Source organism: Anabrus simplex, chromosome 2 (assembly GCF_040414725.1).
Source record: "Anabrus simplex isolate iqAnaSimp1 chromosome 2, ASM4041472v1, whole genome shotgun sequence".
Taxonomy (NCBI): Eukaryota; Metazoa; Arthropoda; class Insecta; order Orthoptera; family Tettigoniidae; genus Anabrus; species Anabrus simplex.
The window spans coordinates 325,477,050-325,498,808 of record NC_090266.1 but is presented as its reverse complement, the minus strand read 5'-3'; positions in this window follow the sequence as shown (position 1 = coordinate 325,498,808).

Genomic DNA, 21,759 nt, shown 5'->3' with positions numbered 1-21,759 from the left:
ATAACAACAAAATACTTAAACATTGACTCATAGTCAAATGTTAAGTTCAGTTTGCTTAAGAAAGTTTTAAATTAAATGATACACATCACTATTACAAGAAGTAAAAAGTATGAACATGAGACGATTTATGACTTGTGTGGATTGTCTATTGCATGTATAGAAAGGCGCATTCAAAACGTGGAATCGGTACAGAACGCTTTTGGTGCTTCCATGGTTGAAACTCATTTGGATGATGGATATGAATAATCATCCTTGAGAATTCTATTTGAAATACCGCAGACGTCGTGATGGTCTGTCGTATGGTGGAGTTTTTATAAGTCTTAGCTGGATTCCATATTGTTGACCATTGGTCATCATAAGCACGCTTGACCACGGCTGATGCATAATCCAATGGATTACTAGGAGTGTTCGCAATATGACCGGTGCTGCATGCTTCTTTGTTTTTGTTTATGCAGGTGTTACATTTACTGTATACCAGTTTCTAAGGAGGAATCTTTTCTGTTCTTTGTTTTAGCTTTGAGTGTGAAGATTATTTAGGACTTGTAATACTGTGCATAAGCTGAGTTGTTATGATAGAGTCTTTAATTCGAAATAATTTGACCTGAAGTGGGATAGGGGCCAGGAGACTTAGAAATAACGCGCTTTCCTGGCAAATATCCACCGTGATTGTGATTAAGCTGAGGGAATTAATCACACGAGGGGTGAACGTCAGTCAGTATTCGACCTGGGATTTGCAAGTGGCCCCTCCAGTTAAAATATAAATTGTAGTTCTTCCATTACAATCCTATGATTCTTAAAGGAAAGTCCGTATTTTTGCATATCTTACCTCTTATTGTGCACATAAATCGTGACCGTAGTAGTTAACTGTTCTCCTGGCCAGTATCGCGTGCTTATCTTGCGGCTGACCTGTATCAAAAGTGGATTACATAATGGCCTGGTATATTTAGGAAATCTGTCCATCTCAGGCGCTATTTTAAGAAGAGGAAGAGTGGCGTGTCAAGTTCAGGCAGGGAGCAGCAGCGCAATTTAGAATGTGACGTCATCACTCTCCCACATTCAGTGCTTTCACCGCCTGAAACCACGTGGAATACACATGACCTACTTCAACGCGCGTATCTGAAACTTGTGGGAGGAGATGTCTTAAGGAGCTGAAATTCCAAATGAGTTACCGCATGTCTCCGGTGGAGATCTTTCGAAGTAGTGCGACATTCACCTCGTCCTCGGTCCACCACATGGGACAACATCAACAAACCAGTAACACTTGTGACTTTATCTAGTTATGACTGTCACAGCATAGACATACGAGAGTACAACATTCACACTGTCTACCTACACACATGGTTCGATTCTCGTCTCTGCCATTGAGGTTTTAAGTATTAGTAGCGCATGTAATTAACCTCGAAGGGGCAATTTCTGTAGAAGATGGCTTAAAACCTCAGTCGAATAGAAATGTTAATTGTTTTACGACCCAGTAACTGTTTTACTGGTTCTTTTCTTTTGGAGACGCAGAGGTACCGGGATTTTGTCCCACATGAGTTCCTTTACATGCCAATAAATCTAACGACATGAGACTGGCGGATACCATCGGTCTGAGCCGGGATCGATCTCACTAACTTGGGTGCAGAAGGCCAGTGCTTCGACCACTCACTCTGGCGACATTTCAGTCTAAGTCATCCCGGATGTGTTGTATCACATGTGGTGTACGGAGTTTCGGAGGCCCCAGCCCTCGAAGTGTGTTTCACTGAGGCTAGAACAAGGTTCACTCGGCTTTATGAGACCAACTGAGAAGTAGTAAACCCGGTCAAGAATCCCAAGCAATAATAGGCTGAGGATGTCGTTGCGCTGACCGCGCGCTTACCGCTATCTGCAGATCTTCTTACTCGGCAACAGTCGTCTTCGTCAGTCAAGGCCCTTAAAGGGCTGTAGGCCTATACGCCACGGGTTTTTCCGTTTTCTTGGTGTTCGTTTTCCGTTGCACCGACCCATAGAGGTCTCATGGCGACGTTGGGAAACGTCAGGGCTAGGATTGGGAAGGAAGTGAAAGTAACCTTAATTGCCTGGCTGACGACGGTGGGGTTCGAACTCACTATCTCCCGAATGCAAGCTAACAGCAACATGCCCGAACCGCGTAGCCAACTTGCTCAATCCCCACTGGTTTGTGTGCTTTGTTTTTTAAACTGTTCCTAACATACAGACCACGGTTCATCCTTCCGAATATCAGTCTGATTTTTTAAAATTGCAGATACTAAAGCCACAAAGGTTTTAACAGGCCTAACACACAGTCGTCGACAAAAAAAAAATGGAGCAAAAACAGTACACATACATTCGTTATGAAACGAACTCTACAGCGAAGAACAGTTATCATAAAAGAATGTCACATGGCTCCGGCAATTGATTATAACATAACACCAAGGAGGCCTTAAATGACATGTAAACGTTGTGAACGATCTCATTCTAAAGACAAAGTGATACAACTCGTAGTTTGTTAAAGAGGAAGCCATACTTTCCGGTGGCGACTCAGGTGAATGTAACTTGGTCTGTTGAACGCACAGGAACTGGCAGTGGTGAGTTGGCGTGGAATGACATAAGCATAAGCATGAGTGGATATTTTAAAAGGAAATATCATAATATGAAGTTAAAGTTAGAATTCAAGTGGACAGATTAAGGCAAATATTCATCTATAGGAAGAGGAACAAGGGATTGGAGTAAATTATCAAGCGAAATGTTCGATAAATTTCCAAGTTCGTTCAAAATATTTAAGAAAAGGCTAGGAAAACAATGATGAGGTAAACAACTGATAGGGAATCTGCCACCTGGGCGACCCCCTAAATGCAGATCATGGATCACCGACTGATTGATTGTTTGTATAACAATTTTTAAATATATTTTTTTAGAATTTGCTTTACGTCGCACCGGCACAGAGAGGTCTTATGGCGACGGTGGAATAGGAAAGGCCTAGGAGTGGGAAGGAAGCGGCCGTGGCCTTAATCAAGGTACAGCCCCAGAATTTTCCCGATGAAAAGCACATTATTAAACAAAGAATGACATATTTCGTAATTAAAAGAACATCAACAGTTTCTATCAAGTCACATTCAAATATTTAGAAATAATATTTATGTTTATCTCTGTCATTGACGATTATCCAAACACCTCGCAGTTAATGCCGGAGTGGAGACAAAGCAGGACACTATTAAGATAGTTCTAGAATGTAAGTTCCTAAATATTAAACAGAGATAAAGATAAATAATATTTCTAAATATTTAATAATAATAATAATAATAATAATAATAATAATAATAATAATAATAATAATAATAATAATAATAATAATAATAATAATAATAATGTTATTTGCTTTACGTCCCACTAACTCCTTTTACAGTTTTTCCGAGACGCCGAGGTGCCGAAATTTAGTCCCGCAGGAGTTCTTTAACGTGCCAGTAAATCTACCGACGCGAGCCTGACGTATTTGAGCAGCTTGAAATACCACCGGACTGAGCCAGGATCGAACCTGCCAAGTTGAGGTCAGAAGGCCAGCGTCTCAACCGTCTGAGCCACTCAGCCCGGCTCTAAATATTTCAGTGTGGCTTGATAGAATCGGATGATGTTCTTTAAAGGACCAAACATGTCATTCTTTGTTTAAGAGTGTGTTTTTTATCCCTTGTTTAGTAATGTGATTTTGACAGGTATGTTCTAGTATAATATTTATAATTAGCCTGCGTATTCTATTGACTGAACAGCTTTTAAGTTACATACAACTCGTAGCGGCCACACTGCTTCACAATCTAACACACTTCGACGTCGAGGAAGTACACTTAAGAAAATGGAAATTGCAACACCATGAAGGCATTGGTCATTTGTGTTGATTTTCAAGATATGGAACGATGCCATGTAGATATGTAAATGATCAAAGTTTCAGACCCATTGAATTGTTGCCACAGGTCTCCCCACGTGATTGGTCGCAGAGGAATCAACTCCAGTATACGGACTCTGGTGTAGCGTAGTTGACTTGCAGTTTGTGCAGTGAAGTGTTCCCCGTCAAACATGCCTCGACGACAGAGAAGAATACGCTATCAACAACTGTCGCCGTTTGAGAGGGCTCGGATAATTGGGCTGTGTGAGGTTGGATTATCGCTAAGGACTGTCGCTGCACGTGTTGGCCGACAGGCATCCACGGTACAACGTGTATGGCAGCAGTGGTCAAATGAAGGTACCCACATTCGTAGACCTGGCACAGGTCCAGCGCGACAGACAACTGTGAGAGAGGATCGCCGCATCGTTCGGATGGCCCGGATGGAACCCCATGCAACAGCAGCGCAAATTCGAGCACCTGTGGCACCCCACGTTACACAACAAACAGCTGGTAGTCACCTGCGTGCAGCTGGATTACGAGCCCGTGTCCCTGCAGAAGGTGTTCCATTGACCCCACAACAGCGACGTGTAAGGCTGGCCTGGTGTCGAGAAAGATCGACGTGGGTCGACGAATGGCACAGGGTCGTCTTTAGTAATGAATCGCCCTTCTGTCTTGCCCGCAGTGATCGCCGGAATCGTGTGCGCCGACGTACCGGGAAGAGGGGCCGCCCAGTTCTTATTGTCGAGAGGCACACAGGGCCAACACCAAGCATTATGGTCTGGGGAGCTATTGGCTTTAATGTGAAATCACAATTAGTGCTTGTTGAGGGCACTATGACTGCTCGACAGTACGTTGATAGGGTACTCAATCCAGTGGTTGTCCCTCTGATGGCGAACATTGCTAATGGGATGTTTCAGCAGGACAATAGCCGGGTTCACACTGCACGCATGTCCAGAGAAGATCTCCACGACATCACAACCTTCGAATGGCCCGCCAGATCCCCGGACCTCAGTCCTATTGAGCATGTGTGGGACATGATGGGTCGACAACTGGCCAACCGTCCTCAGCCACGCACAACTCTGGAACAACTGACCCGTGCAGTGCAGCAAGCATGGGCCACAATTCCTCAGGAAGCGATCCAGGGCCTTATTGATTCCATGCCTCGACGAATTCATCAAAGTATGGCAGCTGGTGGTGGGCACATCCTGTATTGATTGTTGTCCAAACTTGTGGTCAGAAGGACCTGAATGTGTAATCATCGAATCACAACCGAACACTCGTCTTGCATGTTCAATTGCAGCAATGTACCACCACTCCTTCTGGGTGTTGCAATTTCTATTTTCTTCAGTGTATAATGCCGTGGAATCGCTCAAGGTGCCACTCAACAAGTCGAGTAGTTCTTGCTAGAGTGTACTTGCGATTGGAACAGGGGAAGGGAGTTCACTCAGAAATAGTACGCAGAAGAAATCGTTGCAGCAAACAAGAACATACTCGTAGCATCTAGCGACATCAACGAGCATCCACTTATAGTCCGCGCACCTTTTAGCGATATTTCTTTGTACGGGGGGGTGGAGGAAGGAGGGAGCTCTCACGGTTCCGGTTATACTGCCAACTGAATGAAAATGAAATCTGAATTGAATCGATAATATGATCGATCGATATGAATTTTCTAAACCTTTATTATCATAAGCCAACAACTGTGTCATACACACTTTATATAACATTATATAACATTTCTCGGTGCGAATCTTGTTCCCAGCATTAATTCTATAGTTTGGCTTTGCTGTGTAAACAACAACAGTACTAGTACGTAAAGTGTACGCCAGATGTCACACAGCGATGCATAAGCGATTCATAGTTTGTGTTTCAAAGGTTGCCAATACGAATCTCGAAGATACCCGTGGTCGACCTATTCAGCACTAGGGTGTCCATGTATGGCTAAAAGGTGCGCGTACGGTACAAGTACTTCTGACGCCTTGGCTGAATGGTCAGCGTTGAGGCCTTCGGTTCAGAGGGTCCCGGGATCGATTCCCGGCCGGGTCAGGGATTTTAACCGCATCTTATTAATTCTTCTGGCTTCGGGACTGGATGTTCGTCTTCGCTATTTTTTTTTTTTTTTTTTTGCTATTTGCTTTACGTCGCACCGACACAAATATGTCTTACGGCGACGATGGGAGAGGGTGGGCCTAGGAATGGGAAGAAAGCGGCCGTAGCCTTAATTAAGATACAGCCCCAGCATTTGACCGGTGTGAAAATGGGAAACCACGGAAAACCATCTTCAGGGCTGCCGACAGTGGGATTCGAACCCACTATCTCCCGATTACTGGATACTGGCCGAACTTAAGCGACTGCAGTTATCGAGCTAGGTTGTTCGTCTTTGTACCACCGCTCTCTCCTTCATATTCAGACAACACACTACCAACCACAACAGAAGCACTCAGTAGCGATTAAATCCCTCTACGTAGGGTTGGCGTCAGGATAGGCATCCGACAGAGAAACAGAGCCAAATCCACATGTGCAACACAGGTCGCACCAGCAACCACACAAGTGCGCCAAGAGGGGTAGAAGAAGAAGAAGATTCCTAGTCGATGAGACCTTTTACGTAGAACATGTATGCAGACAACAACCCCAATAGCATCAGGAAAATCGTATTGTGCTTGCCGCTGAATTTTTTGGCATTCTGTGAGGCTTGGTTTGTAGTTGAGAATTATACCCAGTTACTTACCTTAGATCCAATTGGCACCATAACATCCGAAATTATTCCTGTTACTGAGCTCCAATTGACCCCGATGCCTTCAGTCACGCCATTCTGAAATCCAGGATCACCAATGTAACGCAGGAAGATCCTCATCATTTCGGTGCGACGTAAAACCCCTAGCAAAAATGATCCTCATCCTTCGTTCCTTGTTGAGAGCACCACCTCTTGTTCCATTATTTATCTTCTTGTAGGCAATATACGAAACTTCTCCCGATGATCACCCCTTTAAGCCAACCACTCCCATTCTCGGCCACTGCTTTCCAGCACGGAATAATATTTTCAAAAGGCCATGCATTTTTACAGTCCTTAAGATCACTTACCCTTTCTCCGACCAAAGACCGAGAATTTTGGGCATAAATCAACAAAATATCCCGTTTCAGACGACCAGAAACGGAGGGGAAATACTTATAGTACGGTACTGTACATTCTTAAAAAAAGAATGAGCGCATGGTGTTGTGTCATTTCCTCCAGGTACATTTTTTAAGAAACAATTGAACCTATAGAAATACATTTTTGTTGAGTATATCCACAGATTTTCAATCAGTCACAACTGATCTGCATTTAGTGCAGTCGCCCAGTTGGCAGATTCCCTGTCTCTTGCTTTCCTAGCCTTTTCCTAAATGATTGCAAAGAAATTGTAAATTTTTTGAACATCTCCCTTGGTAAGTTATTCCAATCCCTAACTCCCCTTCCTATAAACGAATATTTGCCACAATTTGTCCTCTTGAATTTCAACTTTATTTTCATATTGTGATCTTTTCTACTTTTAAAGACACCACTCAAACTTATTCGTCTACTAATGTCATTCCAGGCCATCTCTCCGCTGACAGCTCGGAACATACCACTTAGTCGAGCAGGTCGTCTTCTTTCTCCCAATACTTCCCAGCCGAAACTTTGCAATATTTTTGTAACGCAACTCTTTTGTCGGAAATCACCCAGAACAAATCGAGCAGCTTTTCTTTGGATTTTTTCCAGTTCTTGAATCAAGTAATCCTGGCGAGGGTCCCATACATTGGAACCATACTCTAGTTGGGGTCTTACCAGAGACTTGTATCCCCTCTCCTTTACGACCTTTCTACAACCCCTGAACACCGTCATAACCAAGTGCTGACATCTGTACCCTTTATTTACAATCCCATTTATGTGATTACCCCAATGAAGAACTTTCCTTACATTAACACCTAGGTACTTACAGTGATCCCCATAAGGAACTTTCACCGCATCAACGCAGTAATTAAAACTGAGAGGACTTTTCCTATTTGTGAAACTCACAACCTGACTTTTAACCCCGTTTATCAACATACCATTGCCTGCTGTCCTTATAACAACATTATCGAAGTCATTTTGCAGTTGCTCATAATCTTGTATTTTATTTATCACTCTATAGAGAATAACATCATCCGCAAAAAGCCTTACCTCTGATTCCACTTCTTTACTCATATGATTTATATATATAAGAAAATATAAAGGTCCAATAGTACTGTCTTGAGGAATTCCCCTCTTAATTATTACAGGGTCAAATAAAGCTCCGCCTACTTTAATTCTCTGAGATCAATTGTCTAGAAATATACAAACCATTCAGTCACTTTTTTGTCTAGTCCAATTGCACTCATTTTTGCCAGTAGTCTCCCATGATCCACCCTATCAAATGCCTTAGACCGATCAATCGTGATACAGCTCATTTGACCTCCTGAATCCAAGATATCTGCTATATTTTGCTGGAATCCTACAAGTTGAGCTTCAGTGGAATAAACTTTCCTAAACCCGAACTGCCTTCTGTCGAACAAGTTATTAATTTCCCAAACAAGTCGAATATAATATAAAAGAATGCTTTCCCAAAGTTGACGTACAATGCATGTCAAACTTACTGTCCTGTAATTTTCAGCTTTATGTCTATCACCCTTTCCTTTACACGCAAGGGCTACAATAGCAACTCTCCATTCATTTGGTAGAGTTCCTTCATGCAAACAAAATCAAATAAATACCTCAAATATGGTACTATATCCCAATCCATTGAGGTGAATTGTATTTTGAAAATAATTAAAAATACGTCTGATAAAGTACAGGTTGAACAAAAACTGCCGCACTTGGAGGTCGGCATGCGATTCCTCATCCTATTCCAAGACAAAAGTTTCTATAGCCAAATCCGATCTGGTGCTGTTGGAAAATAAGTCGGAAACGAGAAGCTGGCAACACTGCCACAACTGCAGCGCGTCGGAATGTAATAGAGAAACGTGCATCATCCCGCTCTACCGTACCCGCCGTCGCAGCTCACTGAGTAGACAGCTGGGTTATCAAACCCACATGCACCATGGAGCTACGGCTCGAATCTACGTCAGGTTGTTTCTTTACTTTTGTGTGTGTGACGTGAGGTCCCTAGTTCCCGTCGTGTAACTGCGTTTGTAAGCATGACATCCTGTTGTCACATGACAATAGTCGAACACATGACCGTGTGATCCATTCAACTGAATGCATGAGTCGACTAACCACGCAGTGCACAATCATAAATGGTCTTGCCAAGTGCATGTAGGGCGGCTTCCTGATGGAGTACACAAACCGCGAATACGTCGATGTGCTTTTAGTGTAGGGTGCATCCGATAACCAAGCTTCTGCTGCTGCTCGTGAGTATGCATCACGGTACCCTCAAAGGCACCATCCCGATAAGAATGTTTTTCGTCGCCTTAAGCAACGCCTGCGGGAAACCGGTAATCTTCATCCACAAATGGTGGACAGAGGTCGTCCAAGGACAAGACGAACTCCACAAACAGAGGACGAGATTCTTGAAGCCGTTCACCAATCACCTCGGCGAAGTACCCGTGATACTGCAAGGCAGTTCCAGGTATCTCAAACACTGGTTGTTGACGTGTTGCATGACGAAGAACTGCATCCATATCATTTTACGTTAACTCAACACCAGCGGCCAGAAGACCGCATTCAACGAGTACAGTTCTATGAATGACTTTGCAACAAGTTGAAGATAACGAACATTTTATAAAGAATGTGATATGGAGTGACGATTGTAGCTTCAGTCGGGAAGGTGCCTTCAACCATCACAACAGCCATTATTTGTCTGACCACAACCCACATGTCACGCGCGAACATGGCTTTCAGACACGCTTTGGCATAAACCTGTGGGTTGGAATCATGGGAGAAGTGCTTGTAGGCCCTTACCTATTGCTGGACAAGTTGAATGCGCCCCGCTATCGTACGTTTCTAGGCAATACTTTGCCTGATGCTTTAGAAAACGTTCCACTTGGTGTTCGGCGACAGCTATGGTTTCAGCATGATGGTGCACCGCCGCATTTTGGAATGCCTGTGCGTAACTGGTTAAATACAGCGTTTCCTGAGAAATGCTTCTTGCCAGTGGCTTTACGTCGCACCGACACAGATAGGTCTTATGGCGACGATGTGATAGGAAAGGCCTAGGAGTTGGATGGAAGCAGCCGTGGCCTTAATTAAGGTACAGCCCCAGCATTTGCCTGGTGTGAAAATGGGAAACCACGGAAACACATCTTCAGGGCTGCCGACAGTGGGATTCGAACCCACTATCTCCCGGATGCAAGCTCACAGCCTCACTCCTCCAACCGCATGGCCAACTCGTCCGGTCCCAGGGAAATGGACTGGTCGCGGAGGTCCAATATTCTGGCCTCCACGTTCCCCGGACCTTAATCCACTAGAGTTTTATTTGTGGGGACACTTAAAGGAACATGTTTATAGTACTCCATCCATGGATGTACAAGACCTAATAGCTCGCGTGCGCGCTGCATCGGCAATGGTAGGTGCAGGTGTGTTGCGTAGGGTCTGGTAAAGTATGCTCCAGCGAGTGATGAAGTGTTTGCAAATGCAAGGTGGTCGCTTTGCACATCTGCTGTGAAGTGAACGTTGCTCGTAAGTGCACGTACCGGCTCTGTGAAGATGAAATGAAATGGCGTATGGCTTTTAGTGCCGGGAGTGTCCGAGGGCATGTTCGGCTCGCCAGGTGCAGGTCTTTCGATTTGACACCCGTAGGCGACCTGCATGTCGTGATGAGGATGAAACGATGAAGACGACACATACACCCAGCCCCCGTGCCAGCGAAATTAACCAATGACGGTTAAAATTCCCGACCCTTCCGAGAATCGAACTCGGGACCTCTGTGACGTAAGGCCAGCACGCTAACAATTTAGCCATGGAGCCGGACTCTGTGAAGATAAGATTGGACGTCACACATACACTATTGAATTGTTGTGCGTAGCATAATGGGCAGTCAAGTGTAGCCTTCCTACTGTACTGTATTGTGTTTCCTTGTACCGCATTGGATAGAGACGATGTTACTGTATCCACTATGTTCTACGTACTGGCTTTATTTGTGCCATGGACGAAACAAAGTGGTCGTTTACGTCTGTAAGAAGTTCATGTTATGTTTTGAATGTTTAAATAAAGGTAACTGTAACGGTGAGGTAGAACATAGTGTATTACATAGTGGAGGTGTACATTGGATACAATTTGATACATTAACTGAAAATAAATTGACGCGAACGCGACTCGAACATCGGTGCGTCCGCACAACCGGCGTACGCCGTTACAGCGTTGCCAGAGCCTCGTTTCTTAACTCGCATGTCTATTAAACCTATTGGTGGGACTAGGTTTTGCAAGATAAACTTGTGTCCTAAATTTCGATGAGGAACCGCATGCAGACCTCCATGTGCGGCATTTTTTTTGTTCACCCTTTATTAAATGCGAGGTACACATATTTTTTGTGATTATACATCCCTACATGCACTAGTCTTGGAATGTATGATTCTCATTGTTACTAGAGGACAGTAAGTGCTTCGTTGTGGCGACTGTGCGTAAGAGGAAAGAACGTTACTTCACTGAAAGGACGAATTTCGGTAATGATGAAACTGGTAAAGGAAGGTCTCAACGCAATACAACAAACCATTTTACGTGAGGAAGAAAGGCAAATCCAAAACTGTATTCAAAATCGTAACGGTTTTTAATTGAACAGGAAGAAAATGCGAATAAAGTCATTAATAAAAGGCGGTGGCAACGATTCGAAGAAGTGAACAACGCTGTTTTCTTATGGTTCAGTCAAGCCCGTGCCGTCAGTGGACTAATGTTGCTTGAAGATACACTCAAATTTTCTCCTGATGTAGGGGTAGTCATGAATTTATCCGCAAGCAACGGGTGGTTGAATAGAACTTCGTCTCCGATATTGCGATGTATATTGTAGTAATAGTACTAGTACAGTAGTTAATAATTTGGCACGCACTTTAAGAAGACCACCCCTTTAAAAACCAATTTTTGGTTACTTATCCTCTGGTCGGCTTCAAAAGGTTTCACTGTACAGGGTCATCCACTGTGGATCTACAGGAAGAGGTGGCGAAAATGTACAGCACAACGCAGCGGACGTCGGGAGAGCATAACAGGGGTATGCATACGTTTTTCCGGTTTTTGTGGTAAAGAAAACACGTCATTTTCAAGGGAAATTTATTTTTTGTTTATTCAAAATATTGGTCATTGGCTTTTACACACTTCACTCATCTTTCAGGTAAGTTATGAATACCAGACCAGAAAAACTGCTTGTCTTTTGAGGCAAACCATTCCTCGAGCCATTTCCTAACTTCCTCAAATTTGCTGAAGTGCTGCTCTGTGAGCGGGTGCCCCATTGATGCGAAGACGTGATAGTCAGATGTGCGGAAAGATGTCCCATCCAAGCGATTTCAAGGTGCCTTTCACTGGATTTTCCATGTGAGACGTTGCATTGTCGTGTAACAAAATCACTCTGCCATGTCTTCTGGGCCATTCCGGTCGTCTTTCGATCAATGCGTGATTTAAATGAATCATTCGTTGGCGATAGCGTTCTGCATTAACGGTTTCTCCGGGCTTCAAGAGTTCATAATACACAACACCGCTCTGGTCCGACCAGACACAAAGCATGGTCTTCTTGCCGAGGCGATTTGGCCTTGGTGTTGAAGGATCGGCTTCGCTAGGTGACAGCCACGATGTTCTCCGCTTCGGGTTTTCAAAATAAATCAATTTTTCGTCACCCGTCAAAATTCGGTACAGAAATGCTGTTCCTTCGTGGCGTTGAAGCACCATTTCACAAGTGACTTTGCAAGTTTCCATTTACGGCTCATTCAAATCGTGTGGACCCACTGATCTTCCCTATTGCGCGTGCACGTCTGCTAATTGTTTTCTGTTGAGTATGAGTTGGGTCATCATCTGTCTTTCATATTGAAAGCACCATGTTTAAATTGTCGAAACCACGTCTCGCATGTTCTAATCGATGGAGCGTGTTCACCATATGTTTCTACCAGTAAGCGATGACTTTCCACAGCCTTTTTTCTTTTCATTAAATAAGAAAAGCAACGCGTACCGCAAATGTTCTTTTTGAGGCACAAACGTCGACATGATCACTGAACGATACAACACAGACGTTAGTGTTTGGCGGACTCAACTTGTGTGTTGATAGTTTAATGTCAGACAAACAAACTGACGTAAGTGTCAAATTCATACGCTGCGTACTGTTCGCTGGCGCCATCTCGTAGTGAAACTGGTAAAGACTTATGCATACACCTAGTACTTCCGGCAATCTATTGCTAGACTCACCAGTAAGCTGCGGCAACACGGATGGGCATTCACTTTCATTACGGTAGACCTAAAGTATTAGTTAATTCGTCGTTCTGACCACACAACACCTCGTAATCTGCAGGCCTTCGCGCTGAACAGCGGTCGCTCGGTTAGGCCAAGGACCTTCAGGGCTGTAGTGCCATGGGGTTAGTTTTTAAAATATTATTTAAGAGTTAATAATGATTGAACTTAAGACCTAATAGGAATAATAATAATAATAATAATGTTATTTTGCTTTACGTCCCACTAACTACTTTTACGGTCTTCAGAGACGCCGAGATGCTGGAATTTAGTCCCGCAGGAGTTCTTTTACGTGCCAGTAAATCTACCGACACGAGGCTGTCGTATTTGAGCACCTTCAAACACCACCGGACTGAGCCATGTTGGGGTTAGAAGGCCAGCGCCTTAACCGTCTGAGCCACTCAGCCGGCACTTAAGACCTACTGTAGATCTTACCTTTCATCATGCAGCTGTTGAAAATGAATTCCGAAACACTCGTTGAATCTACGTCTCTGAAATTTCACGTATCAGTCATCTGATTCCATTCTCCGGGCCTTCAAGAGTAACCTATGTGGATTGTTCACTTTCTGTTTTGTTCTAAAGTTCCCCGCAAGTGAAAATCACAAACACTTAAATCGGGGCAACAAGGAGGCGACTCGCTCACCGTCAGTTGTTTCAACGCATTCATTGACTGATGAGCTCTTCTGATAGCTAACACAAGTAACGTTCAACAACAAGTGTACGAATGCAACACTAACAACGGGCGTTCAACAAGATTTCCCCTCGTAAACTAACGTTCACTCCGTACGCTTACCGCTAACCATGCTCGCTGCGCCGTCTGGCCGCGCTCGTCCAGTCCACCTGCGTGGCAGCACCAGCTAAAGTGCCGGTAACTTTCGCTGCCTCTCACTTTATAAAGCTAATGGTAAAGCTAAAGGTAATGGCAAGGGAGTACCTACGATCTCTATTCATGTGTTCTCCCCCTTTCTGCAATATCCAGATAATATTTCAGACATTTCGGGTATCGCGTGTGCAGTATCTGGTAAGGTTAATGTTGAATTTCCAAGTTGATACTACCACCACTGAATACTGAATAAGTGTAGATTCTATGCCGCGGACAGCCTGCGAGTGTTCACTCACATTGGTGACATACTGTAATGCATCCATCCGTTCTTTCGTAAGTAGATACTGGAAATATGTCTGTGAGAAGTGCATACTCAACATTTCCTCATATCAGCCAACGTCTAGTTCTCAAGCACAGAATTAGTTGCTAACGGAAAGCCTAGTACACACGAGAATGATGGGAAATTTACCTCTTTGTTAGTACGTAATGCATGTAACTTTGAACAGGAATTACATTTCCCAAAGCGATTATCGTCAGATTTCACAAAAATGCTGAGTCGCTGCAATGATCACAAAGTTCACTCCATCTAATTCATGTTGTTGTTGTTGTTGTTTGAGTCATCAGTCCATAGACTGGTTTGATGCAGCCCGCCATGCCACCCTATCATGTGCTAACCTTTTCATTTCTATGTAACTACTGCATCCTGTATCTGCTCTAATCTGCTTGTCATATTCAAACCTTGGTCTATCCCTACTCTTTTTACCACCTACACACATCTTAAGACACCCAGGACTTGTTCAGTTGGTTTTTAAAGGAAGTGTAGGTGGTAAGAAGGGTAGGCGTAGACCAAGGTATGAATATGACAAGCAGATTAGAGCAGATGTAGGATGCAATAGTTACGTAGAAATGAAAAGGTTAGCACAGGATAGGGTGGCATGGAAGCTGCATCAAACCAGTCTATAGACTGATGACTCAAACAACATCTCTTCATTCGTGATTCGATCTATCCATCTCACCTTCAGCATTCATCTGTAACACCACATTTCAAAAGATTCTATTCTCTTTCTTTCTGAGCTAGTTATCGTCCATGTTTCACTTCCATACAATGCCACGCTCCACACGAAAGTCTTCAAAAACATCTGTCTAATTCCTATATCAATGTTTGAAGTGAGCAAATTTATTTTCTTAAGAAAGCTCTTCCTTGCTTGTGCTAGCCTGCATTTTATGTCCTCCTTACTTCTGCCATCGTTTGTTATTTTACTACACAAGTAACAATATTCATCTACTTCTTATAAGGCTTCATTTCCTAATCTAATATTTCCTGCATCACCTGCCTTCGTTCGACTGCACTCCATTACTTTTGTTTTGGACTTATTTCTTTTCATCTTGTACTCTTTACCCAAGACTTCGTCCATACCATTCAGCAGCTTCTTGAGATCTTCTGCAGTCTCAGATAAAATAATATCATCGGCAAATCTCAAGGTTTTGATTTCCTCTCCTTGGATTGTGATTCCCTTTCATAATTCCTCTTTGATTTCCTTTACTGCCTGTTCTATGTAAACATTGAAGAGCAGGGGGGACAAACTGCAGCCTTGCCTCACTCCTTTCTGGATTGCTGCTTCTTTTTCAAAGCCCTCGATTATTATCACTGCAGACTAATTTTTATACAGATTGTAGATAATTCTTCGTTCTCGGTATCTGATCCCAATCACCTTCAGAATCGTAAATAGCTTGGTCCAATCAACATTATCGAATGCCTTTTCTAGATCTACGAATGCCATCTACGTGGGCTTGTCCTTCTTCATTCGATCCTCTACGATCAGACCTAAAGTCAGGATTGCTTCACGTGCTCCTACATTTCTTCTGAAGCCAAATTGATCTTCTCCCAACTCAGTTTCAACTTGTTTTTCCATTCTTCTGTAAATAATACGTGTTAAAATTTTGCAGGCATACTAAACTAATGGTGCGGTAGTTTTCACACCTGTCAGCACCGGCTTTCTTGGGAATACGTATAATAACATTCTGCCGTAAATCGGATGGGACTTCTCCTGTCTCATACATCTTACACACTAAATGGAATAACCTTGCCATGCTGCATTCTGCTAAGGCAGTCAGTAATTCAGAAGAAATGTCATCAATTCCAGGTGCCTTGTTCCTATTTAGGTCACTCACAGCTCTGTCAAACTCTGACCTCAAAATTGGGTCTCCCATTTCATCAGCATCAACAGCCTTTTCTTGTTCCAGAACCAAATTATCTACATCTTTACCTTGATATAACTGTTGGATATGTTCTTGCCATCTTTCTGCTTTGTCTTCTTTCCCTAGAAGTGACTTTCCATCAGATCTCTTAATATTCATACACCTAGATTTCCTTTCTCCAAAGGTTTCCTTGATTTTCCTGTATGCAGCATCTACCTTTCCCAGGACCATACAACCTTCGACATCCTTGCACTTCTCCTTCAGCCATTCTTCCTTAGCTACCTTGCACTTTCTATCCACTTGATTCTTTAATCGCCTGTATTCTTTCCTGCTCTCTTCATTTCTAGCATTCTTATATTTTCATCGTTCATCAATCAGGTCTAGTATCTCCTGAGTTATCCACTGATTCTTAGTTGATCTTTTCTTCCTTCCTAACATCTCTTCAGCAGCCCTACTGACTTCATTTTTCATGACTATGCACTCTTCCTCTATAGTGTTTCCTTCAGCCTTTTCATTTAGCCCTTGTGTCACATGTTCCTTGAAACAATCCCTCACACTCTTTTCTTTCATCTTGTCTAGATCCCATCTTTTTGCATTCTTTCCTTTCTTCAATTTCTTCAACTTCAGATGGCATTTCATGACCAACAAGTTGTGGTCAGAGTCCACGTCTGCTCCTGGGAAAGTTTTGCAATCCAGCACCTGGTTTCTGAATCTCTGCCTAATCATAATAAAGTCTATTTGATATCTTCCAGTGTCTCCAGGTCTCGTCCACGTATACAGCCGTCGTTTGTGGTGTTTGAACCAAGTATTGGCAAGGACTAAATTATGATCAGTGCAGAATTCAACCAGCCGAGTTCCTCTTTCGTTCCTTTGTCCCAGTCCAAATTCTCCTGTTGTATTACCTTCTCTTCCTTGGCCTACCACTGCATTCCAGTCTCCCATCACAATTAGATTCTCGTCACCTTTTACATATTGTATTAAATCTTCTATCTCTTCATATATTCTTTCGATTTCCTCGTCATCCGATGAACTAGTAGGCATATAGACCTGCACTATTGTGGTGGGAATTGGTTTGGTGTCTATCTTGACAACAATAATTCTTTCACTATGCTGGTCGTAGTAGCTTACCCGCTGCCCTATTTTCTTATTACTAAACCAACTCCTGCATTTCCCTTGTTTGATTTCGTGTTGATAATTCGGTAGTCGCCTGACCAAAAATCCTTCCCTTCCTGCCGACGTACTTCACTTATACCAACTACATCTGACTTTAGTCTATCCATCTCCCTTTTCAGGTTCTCTAACCTACCACAACGATTCAAACTTCTAACATTCCACGCTCCGACTCGCAGAATGTCAGTATCCATCTTCCTGATGATCGCCCCCTCTCGTGTAGTCCCCACCCGGAGATCCGAATGGGGGACTAGTTTACCTCCGGAATATTTTACCCAATATTTTACATCAATCATACAGAGAGAGCTACATGTCCTCGGGAGTTAGTTACGGCTATAGTTTCCCGTTGCTTTCTGCCGTGTAGCAGTATCAACACAGCTAAGCCATGTTGAGTATTATTACAAGGCCATATCAGTCAATCATCTAGACTGCCGCCCTTGCAACTTCCGAAAGGCTGCTACCCCCCTTTCGATGAACCATTCGTTAGTCTGGTCTCTCAACAGATACCCATCCGATATGGTTGCACCTGCGGCTCGGCTATCTGCATCATTTGGGAGACGCAAGCCTCCCCACCGCGGCAAGGTCACATGGTCATAAGCGAACTTATTTCGGTGCGTTAAACCATTGGATCCGTAGTGGTTTAATGTGCTTTCTTTTGAGCGTTCGCTTTTTGTTTTATACTGTATTTCAGTATGCTTCCCTGATGAAGAATTAATATTTCTGTGGTCACAAATGTATTTGTTCCAAAATTATCATTTATAAAGCAGGTGAAAATTGAAGAAAGGAAGGAATCCAATGGAATGGGATCTAAACAAGTTGAAAGAAAAGAATGAGTGTGAGGGATTGTTTCAAGGAACATGTTGCACAAGGACTAAATGAAAAGGCTGAAGTAAACCCAATAGAGAAAAAGTAGACAGTCGTGAAGAATGAGGTCAGTAGGGCTGTTGAAGAAAGGTTAGGAGGAAAGGAAAGATCAACTAAGAATCAATGGATAACTCAGGAGACACTAAACTTGATTGACGAACGACAAAAGTACAAAAATGGAAAGATTAGGAATAAAGAAATGAATACAGGAGATTAAAGAATAAAGTAGATAGAAAGTGCAGGACAACTAAGGAAAAATGACTGAAAGGAAGTGCAAAGATTTTGAAGGTTGTATGACCATAGGACAGGAAGATGATACATGCAGGGAAATTAAGGAAACCTTTGGAGAAAGGAAAACTAGGTGCATGAATATTATCTCAGATGGAAAATAACTTCTAGGGAAAGAAGACAAGGCAGAAATATGTCAGGAACGTATCTAACAGTTGCATCAAGGTAAATAACTAGATTATATAGTTTTCGAACAAGAAAAGGCTGTTGATGCTGATGAAATGGAAGACCCAATTTTGAGGTCAGAATTCGACAGAGCTTTGAAGGAAAACAGAAACAAGGCACCTGGAATTGATGACGTACTCTCAGAATTACTGATATCCGTAGAAGAAACCAGCATGGTAAGGTTATTCCATTCAGTATGAGTACGATGTATGATACTTGGTGCTGACAAATGTGTAAACTACTAGTTTATTATCTCACGCCTGTAAAATTTTAACACGTATTTACAGAAGAATGGAAAGACAAGTTGAAACTGAATTGGGAGAAGATCAATTTGTCTTCAGAAGAAATCTAGGAACACGTGAAGCAATCCTAACATTACGTCTGACCTTAGAGGATCGAATTAATGACAAGCCCACACACGTGGCGTTCGTAGACCTAGAAAAGGCATTCGATAATACTGATTGGACTAAACTATTTAATGTTATGAAGGTATTCGGGGTCAAATACCGAGAAACAAGAATTATTTACAGTCTGGAAAAAGTCAGCCTGTAGTGATATGAATCGAGGGTTTTGAAGAAGAAGAAGAAGAAGAAGAAGAAGAAGAAGAAGAAGAAAAAGGAAGGGGTGAGGCAAGACTGCAGCCCCCTCACTCGCACCCGTCCTTATTTTCAATGTTTATATAGAACAAGCGGTAAAGGAAATCAAAGAGGAATTTGGAAAGTTAATCATCACCATCCAAAGAGACGAAATCAAAACCCTGAGATTTACCGATGATATTATTTTATCTGAGTCTGCAGAATATCTGGAGAAATTACTGAATTGTATGGACTGAGTTTTGGGGAAAGAGTACAAGATGAAAATAAATAAGTAATGGAGTGCAGTCGAACGAAGTCAGGTGATGCACGAAATATTAGACTACTAAATGAAGTCTTAAAGGAAGTAGATGAATGCCTCTTGGGTAGTAAAATAACTAACGAGGGCAGAAGGAGGACCTAAAACACAGACTAGCACAAGCAAAGGATGCCTTTCTTAAGAAAAGGAATTTGCCCACTTCGAACATTAATATATGAATTAGACATATGTTTTTGAAGATTTTGGTTTGGAGCTGGCCAGTGTATAGACTGATGACTCAAGCAACAACAAAAACAAGAACATTGAATGCAGAATTCCTCGTGAATTCCGAATATGGAAAACGGTATTGTACATATCGTTGGTATGATGCTTCGCCCTACCGTGCGAGTTGGCTACACATTGCGTCACGTAGTTGTGAGCTTGCATTCGGGAGATGGTGCGGGTTCAAACCCACGTTGGAACACTAGGAATAAATAACTAGCCTCTTACGGCTGGTTTGGACGCCGAAGTGCGAGCTTAATTCTGCGCGTTAATAACAGTGACAGTAATAAGACTGACTAATTTCTGGCAGGTAATTTACCATGTCACGGTATTCTACATATAGATAAGTATAGTACACTTTGATTCAACCCAGACGATCGAAGTTGATATCTTATGTCGGTTGCGGGGTGAAATCTTCATTTGAAAGACATTACTCCTTAAACTTACGGTTAAAATCCAATGTCAGCCAAGAAGGCTCCTGGGACCCCAGAAATAACTGGTATTAGCTGACCTTTTGCTGTGAGTCTGGTTGAATAAGAGTGAGATGAACGTGCTTACTTTTATTAAAGGAAAGAAAGAGATACATGTCCTTATGTAAGATCCTGCACTCTAAAGAATGAAATACGATATATTCATAAGAACAGTTAAGTGCTCTAGTACAATAATAAACTACATTTACTGGTGATCATCCCGAGCTTACTTTGAGAAGAATGCTAATGAAAGTTCATCAAGAGATATCGTTGTTGTTGTTGTTGCCATATGAAAGAAGCCTAGTATATTCTGATCAACAGCTTCCTGTACAATACCTCCCGCTTGCGAAGTCGGTAAGACTATGGTGTGTGTATTGGTGAGTTAATTGGAGCGAGGATTAGAGTTGCAGTAAGAAACTATGAACGACCACCCTTCGAACAGCCAAGATAGGAATTTTAACCTGCTTCTTTCTTGCACCTTATTCCAGTGTCTCACACTAGTCTTAAATCCGTCGCTGGGTCGGAAGTTGAACCTAGGCCAGAAGCCACTACGCTAACTCATAAACCAGAGCAGTGGTCTTAAATTTACTTCCACGTGTGGAATATTGCAGTAAGCAGCAAACCGAAATACACGACTCAGGCAGGGCCATCCAGTGGGTGGGTTAAGTGGAGCGATTGCCCTAAGCCCCCGCACTGAAGGGGCCCTGCGCCATACAAAGAAAGTCTGAAGTCCCTTCCGGAAAAGTAACAAATTTACCATTTCTAATTCATCCCTGACATTCCTCTCTCTTTCTCGCTCTACACGCTCTAAATGTGGAACTCGCATTTCTCCGACAGAAACATGGCCTTTAAAAAAGTCGAATCACCGGGCGAGTTAGCCGTGCGCGTAGAGGCGCCCGGCTGTGAACTTGCATCCGGGAGATAGTAGGTTCGAATCACACTGGCGGCAGCCCTGAAGATGGTTTTCCGTGGTTTCCCATTTTCACACCAAGCAAGTGCTGGGGCTGTACTCTAATTAAGGCCACGGCCGCTTCCTTCCAACTCCTAGGCCTTTCCTATCCCATAGTCGCCATAATACCTATCTGTGTCGGTGCGACGTAAAGCCCGTAGCAAAAAAAAAAGTCGAATTAATTATTTTATTTTGGAATCTGCTTTATGTCGCATCGACACAGATAAGTTTTATGGAAACGATGGGATTGGAAAGGGCTAGGAGTGGGAAGGAAGCGACCATGGCCTTCATTAAAATTCAGCCCCAACGTTTGCCTGGCGTGAAAGTGAAAACCACGGAAAAACATCTTCGGGGCTGCCGACAGAGAGGTTTGAACCCACTATCACCGAATGCAAGCTGATAGCTACGCGACCCAAACCGCACAGCCACTTGCTCGGTGAATTAATTAAATCTATTCACAATTCCTGTACGTCA